This window comes from Macaca mulatta, chromosome 3 (genome assembly GCF_049350105.2).
Source record: "Macaca mulatta isolate MMU2019108-1 chromosome 3, T2T-MMU8v2.0, whole genome shotgun sequence".
NCBI lineage: Eukaryota > Metazoa > Chordata > Mammalia > Primates > Cercopithecidae > Macaca > Macaca mulatta.
The window spans coordinates 147,240,783-147,248,164 of NC_133408.1; the positions used below are offsets into that span (position 1 = coordinate 147,240,783).

Genomic DNA, 7,382 nt, shown 5'->3' on the forward strand with positions numbered 1-7,382 from the left:
ACTATAGTCACCTTGTTGTGCTATCAAATACTATGCTCTATTCATTATTTCTTTTTTTTTTGTACTCATTAATCATCTCCACCTCTCCTCTACCAACCCCTACTATCCTTCCCAGCCTCTAGTAACCATCCTTCTACTCTCTATCCCTATGTGCTTGTTTTGGTTTTTACATCTCACAAATAAGTGAGAACATGTAACATTTGTCTTTCTGTGCTTGGCTTATTTTCACTTAACATAATGACCTCCAGTTTCATCCATGTTGTTGCAAATGGCAGGATCTAATTCTTTTTTATGGTTGCATAGTACTCCATTGTGTATATGTACCACATTTTTTTATCCATTCATCTGTCGATGGACACTTAGGTTGCTTCTAAGTCTTGGCTATTGTGAACAGTGCTGCAACAAACATGGGAGTGTAGATAGCTCTTTGATACGCTGATTTCCCTTTTGGGGGGTTATATACCCAGCAGCATGATTGCTGGATCATATGGTAGCTCTATTTTTAGTTTTTTGAAGAACCTCTAAATTGTTCTCCACAGTGGTTGTACTAATTTGCATTCCCACCAACAGTGTCCAAAGGGTTTGCTTTTCTCTACATCCTCTCCATAGGTTATTGCCTTTTGGATATAAGCCATTTTAACTGGGGTGAGATGATATCTCATTGTAAGTTTGATTTGCATTTCTTTTATGATCAATGATGTTGAACACCTTTTCATATGCCTGTTTGCCATTTGTATGTCTTCTTTTGAGAAATATCAGTTCAAATCTTTCTCCTATTTTATAATTGGATTATTAGATTTTTTCCTATAGAGTTGTTTGAATACCTTATATATACTATTAATCACTTGTCAGGTGGATAGTTTGCAGATATTTTCTCCCATTCTGTGGGTTGTGTCTTCACTTGCTGATTGTTTCTTTTGCTGTGCAGAAGCTTTTTAACTTGACATAATCTCATTTGTCCATTTTTGCTTTGGTAGCCTATGCTTGTGGGGTATTACTCAAGAAATCTTTGCCCAGTCCAATGTCCTGGAGAGTTTCTCCAATTTTTTCTTGTAGTAGTTACATAGTTTGAAGCCTTAGATTTAAGTCTTTAATTCATTTTTATTTCATTTTTGTATATGGCAAGAGATAGGGACCTAGTTTCATTCTTCTGCATATGGCACCCAGTTCTCCCAGCACCATTGATTGAAGAGACTGCCCATTCTCCAATGTATGTTCTTGGCACCTTTGTGGAAAATGAGTTCACTGTAGGTGCATGGATTTGTTTCTGGGTTCTCAGATTTTAAGGTACTGTGAATCATACTTTATTTTTTAAATTTATAGTGAGTGTATTCATTTCCTATAGGTGCTTTCACATATTACCACGAACTTAGTGACTCGAAACAACACAAATTTGTTATCTTACAGTTCTAGCAGTCAGAAGTCCGAAATTAGCCTTACTGGGCTGAAGTCAAATTGTCAGCAGAAAAAAAGAAGGAACAAGGAAGAAGAGGGTAGAGGAGGAGAGGGAGGAGGGAGGTGGCAGCGCCATGGCAGAGGGGCAGGAGCAGGAGGGGGATGGAGAGGAGAAGGCTCCTGGGTGGCATGGTGCTCCTGCTCCTCCTGGTGCTGCCCAGCCCCCTGTCAGCCAGGGCTGAACCCCTACAGGATAAGGAAGCCTGCATGGATACCAATAATCAAAGCTACATCTGTGACACAGGACACTGCTGTGGACAGTCTCAGTGCTACAACTACTACTAGGAACTCTAGTAGCTCTGGCTGGTGTGGACCATCATCATCATCCTTAGCTGCTGCTGCAATGGCCACCACCGCCAAGCCAAGCACCGCCTTCAGGCCCAGCATCGGCAACATGAAATCAACCTGATCCCCTGCCGAGAAGCCTTCAATCACTCAGTGCTGCCTTTTTATTTCAGATTTTTGCTAAACTACTTAACTCCTCCTTATGAGGAAGTGGTGAGCCAGCCTCCAACTCCTCCCCCAGCACACAGTGCCTTCCAGCTATGCAGCAGCAGCAGCTCCTGCCTGCACAGTGCGGCCCGGCAGATGGCAGTCCCCCGGCGCCAATCCCACCAGGGGATCCAAGGGAATCCCCTTGTCTGAGCCCAGCAGAAGCATCACAAGACCCCCAAGCATCGCTGATCCTGAGCCCTCTGACCTACCAAAGACCTGGAGATGCAGCCCAGTGGCTCTGTAGCCAGCCTGGGAGAGCTGGACCCAAGGACCTTCCTGGACAAGGATGCAGAAGATAAGGAGGAGCTGCTGAAAGATGACAGCTCTGAACATGGCAGCGCACCGCCCGACAGCAAAGAGAAGATGCTCAGGAGACATTGCCACTTCACTGGTGACTCGGGCATTGAAGTGTGTATGCCAGGGCCACCATGATCATGGCCTGAAAGAGTTCAACATGCTCATCGCTGATGCACTGGATGGGCCCCTGGACTTCCACGACAGCTACCATGTGCTGTCTTGTGTAAAGGAGATGTCTTGTGTGAAGGCTAGAGTGGAGGCTGTCTCTGAAACCTCCGTGAGCAGGTGGCCCTAAGCCATGGTAGTGGATAGATGTGCAGCTTTCTGCATGTGCCCCTTGGTCTGTGCCCACAGGTGGTCAGAATCAGCCTCCAGCCCGAGCACGTGCTCCGCGGGTCTTTATGTCTCACTGTTCCTCACACATAGGAGGAAAGAGATAGGAGACTGAAGAAGGGATAGACACTGAGAAAGGGCCCCTCCAGCCTGGCCGTCACACCGTATTTTGTCTTTGATTCTGAATAAATTTTTTTTTGGTGTGGTTTCTTTTGGGTTTTTTTCGGGGATGGATGGCTGGTCATTGTCTGTTTTAAACTGACCACTTGGAAGAAACACCTTGGTTATCTGTGGCTCTCATGTCCTGATCCTGCCCCTGTCCCCACTCCTTTTGAGTGGGGTGACTCATTTTCTGTGTAAAGAGTCTCTCAGGTAGGAGGTGAACACAGCCATCTGGAAGACCCACAGGATCCTTGCGCCTGTTGCTTAGCTTTGGGTCACCAGCTGAGCTGTGATAGGAATAATCTGAATGGAGGTGGCAAACAGCTGAAATGAACATTCCTCAAGCAGCCCTGTTCATACGAAGAGTCTGATTTTCCCCCCACTCTTGAACAATGATGATATGATGATATTCAGACAAGGCACTGATATTATGGTAAGAAAATATCTAGATATAAATATCTAGATAGATAGATAGATAGATAGATAGATAGATAGATAGATAGATAGATCCCCAAACAGACAAATCCAAGGCTGTGAAGTAAATGAGTGCATCTGGATTTCACAAAACCAAATCCATGTTGAACAGAGTGAAGTCCGTACACCGTAACTTTTTGGGTGAACCCTGCATGCCTGTCCATTGTGTGTGAGCCCAAGCCCTGTTTCCCTGTGAAGATACCTTGAGTGGCAGCCATTCTCCTCATGCAAACCACATGTCTGGAGCACAGACGGCCCTCTTTAAGTAACTGATGTTACACATTTACTGTTTACGGGGCAAATGTCTGACTGTGTACTCAGGTGTATTCCACAGCATTGTGGACTGACTGCAGGCCCCTGTGTTTGCCAGAGATAACTGTGCTCAACATAGAGGTTTTACTCTACTCACCACTGCAACTTACACATTGCTCCGTGGACACACAGGGGCCTGTGTTCTGTTCCCTGTAAATGGAAATGTGCTCTGAGCCTGTCTGCTTCCCTTGGCCATGCCTGGTCCTCCGTACAAGCCCCCAGGAGTGTCCACAACCACCTGGGACAGAAGAAGATGGAATTTCAGACAGAAGCTTGATTGGGTCTTCAAAGACAGTCTTGGACTAGCTGTGGCCCAGACGTCAGCCCTGCCCAGAATTGCCAGGAGGAGGCTTTGAGGCTACTGGGGGTACTGCAGGGCCTGCCTCCCTCTGACGAGTCCAGTGGGCACAAGCAAGCTGACATGTGGCCAGAAGTGGCTGGATTGTGTCATAGCCCTCAGATGCCTTTTCTTCCACTTTTTAAAGAATCCCAAGTAACTCACTGAAGTATCTCAAAGGCAAACAAGTTCTACCAAAGTGAATCCTTTTTCAGTGAACGAATCAAATAGATGAATTCTGACTCTCTCACGTTCCTTTCCCCAGTTAGAGTGGGGAAGTGGTGGAGTGCTAACTGTGGGATTCCTTGCAGTGTCCTACCCTAAAGGCACAAGAAGATGGAAATGCAACCTGTGGAGCCAGGCTTGATTCCCAAGTCACAGTCTGGCCCCCGCTACAGGAGGCAACCCGCTTAGGGAGAGATTTAATAAGGAATTGGTTCTGGGGATGGGGAGATGTGATTGAGACTGGTTTCCAGGTGAATGAGATAGAAGGAGTTGGTGGAGGGTTTAGTGCTATAGCCAGTTGAGAGATTTGCAAATGAGAACACATTCCTGCGTGAGGCACATTATCGTTTGTCAGTTATTGTGAATATGTGTGTTTTAAGCAGTAAGGTGCTACTGGTCAGACTTTTCTAGGCAGTCTCAGTGATGCATTTCCTGTGCTGAGATTGTTCTGAAGAGTGACTCTAACCACTGCGAGAAGCCCACATAAAAATCGATCCCCCTCTCCCTGACAAAAAAAAAAGCTCTGTGAGCAGAGCTGGTTCCTTCAGGAGCTTCCAGGGGAGAATCTGTGTCCTTTCCTGGTGCAGTGTCTAGAGGCTATCCGCATTCTTTGGCTCATGTTCCCCTTCCATCTTCAAAGCCAGGAAGGGATGGTCAAGTCTTTCTAACATCATATAACTTTGACAATAACTCTTCTGTCTCCCTCATCCACAATTAAGGATCCTTGTGACTACATTAGGCCAAGCAGATGACCCAGGATAATCTCCCTATTTTAAAGTCAGCTGACTAGCTACCTTAATTCCACCTGCTACTTTAATCCCCCTTTGACATGTAATTTGACATACAGGTTCTGGGAATTAGAATGTGAACATCCTTGGGAGACCATTGTTCTATCTCAGTGGGTAAGTTATTTGAATGCTAATTGCTTTTGAAAATGCTTGCTGCAATCAGAGTCCCATAACTGTTTCTCGATTCTTGATTTGGAGGTTTTTATTTTTAATTGGACTGTCTGCGAGGGAAGCAGAGGCATACTTCTAAATTTAAGAACTGAAATGGAGCAAGTAGCCCCAGTTCAGCATGCCCAGAGTCTGCTGCATTTGGTTTTCTCAAAAGAAGGCAACTGCAAAAAAATCTCTAAACACGGCTGGGCGCGGTGGCTCACGCCTGTAATCCCAGCACTTTGGGGGACCAAGGCGGGCGGATCACGAGGTCAGGAGTTGGAGACCATCCTGGCTAACACGGTGAAACCCTGTCTCCACTAAAAATAGAAAACAATTAGCCGGTTGTGGTGGTGGGTGCCTGTAATCCCAACTACTCGGGAGGGTTAGGCAGGAGAATGGCGTGAACCCGGGAGGCAGAGCTTGCAGTGAGCCGAGATGGAGCCACTGCACTCCCGCCTGGGCGACACAGCAGTGTCTCAAAAAAAAAAAAAAAAAAAAAAAAAAAAATTAAAAAAAAATCTCTAAACATACCATAAAAAATGCAGAATTGCAAAAGAATGGCTGGCTAATTGAACACACACTTTCACTCTCTCCTAAACTGCACTGCAACTATGGTATGGTAAAAGGTTTTGTTTTGTTTTGTTTTTTAAGCATAAACCTATAAGGATACAGTGAACATGACAAGAAATAGCACCAACTTTTTGAAAGCTACAAAACAGATAACAGGTGGTATGGACTTGGTAAAACTGATGAAAATTTGAACTCTTTTTCCTCCTGGGGAAATCCAAGAACCAAGTCAATTTAAACTACCAAATAATCAAGGCTCAGGCATTGAAGGCACAACTACTCCTAGAAAAGAAGGGCAGGGCTGTGATGGAAGAAAGAACGTTGGTTGAAAGCTGTTTGAAAAGCAGTTATATCCCTAGATGCCCCTCTCTTCCTCCAAATGCTGGGTGATTTCCTTCCCTCACCCCACCAGAAGACAGTCTTCCTCTTTGAAGAGGGTAAAGCAGAGAGTGTGTTTTAATAAACAAAACACAGGAGGGTTAAGTAAATGATGTATGCCTACTAAATGCAAAACTTCCTCCTCATCTCAGAATGATGGCAGCAGTTATTTACTTTCATGCAGAACACCAAATAAGTCTTTTGTAGGTGGGAATCTATCAGACCCAAGAAGAAAGATCCAAATACACTCACATGGATGTTGACATCGGGGCTTCCCCAACAAAGGGCCCAGGCAGCTCACCCTACAGGAAATCTCACCATGATCAAGCCTCACCCACTTACTCAGAGTTTCCAGGCAGCTCTTGAAGCCTCCACTTTTAAATATGAGCAAGTAATCAAGCATGAAAGATTCAAGAAACACCTGAACAGAAACAAATATATATAGTGAAAACAGAAAGTGTGTAGGAAGAGCAACAAAACTCTCAATGTCTTCAGAAAGGTCATGAATTTTTATTACAATGAACTCATGAAATCAGAATTGAAAAATATAAAAAAAATTTTCAGTTCACACCTATAATTCCAGCATTTTGGGAGACTGAGACAGGAGGATCTTCTGAGTCCAGGAGTTCGAGACCAGCCTGGGCAACAGAATGAGCCCCCATCTCTACAAAAATAATAATAATAATAATAAATTAGCCAGATGTAGTGGCACATGCCTGTGGTCCCAGCTACCCAGGATGCTGAGGCACTTGAGCCCAGAAGGTTGAGACCACAGTGAGCCAAGATCACACTACTATACTACATCCTAGGCAACAGAGCAAGACCTGGTCTCATAATAAAAATGAAAAAAAAAAAAAAAATGAGAAAGTGAAAAAGAGCCCTCAGGAAAAAATAGAAGGTCTCACTAAATCCTCAGCCCAACGCCCAAAAATAAACTGTCTTATTTTGTTTGTGCTGCTATAAAAACATTCCTGAGACTGGGTAATTTACAAAGAACAGAAATTTATTTTCTCTTGGTACTGGAGGCTGAGGAGGCATCCAAGATCAAGGCACTGGCAGGTTTGGTATCTAGTGAGGGCTGCAAAAAAGGACAGACTGCCTCCATCAAGCCCCATTTTCAGTGTACCTAATCCCATTCACAAGGGGATGGGCCCTCATCACCTAATCATCTCTTAAGGGCCCCATCTCTTAACACCATCACCTTGATCATTAAGTTTCAACACCTGAATGTTGGAAGGGACATATTCAAACCATAGCATAAACCCATACTGATGAATAATGCACAAAGAGAAAATTCTACACATTTCCAGAAAACACAACACGCAAAGGTTGAGGCATCTGAATAAGTTCAGATTTCCCAAAAGGAACTCTGGAAGATAGAAGACAGTAAAACAATGTGATATGGT

The 7,382-nt window shown here is 44.4% G+C and overlaps 1 pseudogene; it reads left to right on the plus strand.

Annotated features, from left to right (window-relative positions):
• The first annotated feature begins 1,557 nt into the window (after nt 1-1,557).
• LOC100423998 (WW domain binding protein 1-like pseudogene) lies at nt 1,558-2,785 on the plus strand (annotated as a pseudogene).
• The last annotated feature ends 4,597 nt before the right edge of the window (nt 2,786-7,382 follow it).